A 364-nucleotide genomic window follows, 5' to 3' on the forward strand; every position below is an offset into this window, starting at 1 on the left:
GTTAAGATGTTTGTTAAAAGGAAAGACCAGGTAACTACCGAAATAACTCCCGCATCTTTCATAAATCTAATACTAATGTCATTTGTTTTTATCTGCTTTGATATCTGAACGTGTCTAATTATTCATCCGTGCTTAAATATTAGAGCTGTAGGAGTCGCTACAAAACTCTTGTTATGAGTCAGTGCATTCCCGTTTCCTTATTTTGGGTCTTCTTATGTTGTCTTAATCCTGGGGTCTGTGAACAATCCATCATTTGTGTTTTATTTTTGTCAGACCAGCTTCATTTTCAGCATTATTCATAGACTGCATTGTCCTTTCCTGACATTATTCTCACATCCTTCCTTTTTTATGTAAGCTGTTTAGT

Source organism: Penaeus monodon, chromosome 25 (genome assembly GCF_015228065.2).
Source record: "Penaeus monodon isolate SGIC_2016 chromosome 25, NSTDA_Pmon_1, whole genome shotgun sequence".
In the NCBI taxonomy this organism is placed as follows: Eukaryota; Metazoa; Arthropoda; class Malacostraca; order Decapoda; family Penaeidae; genus Penaeus; species Penaeus monodon.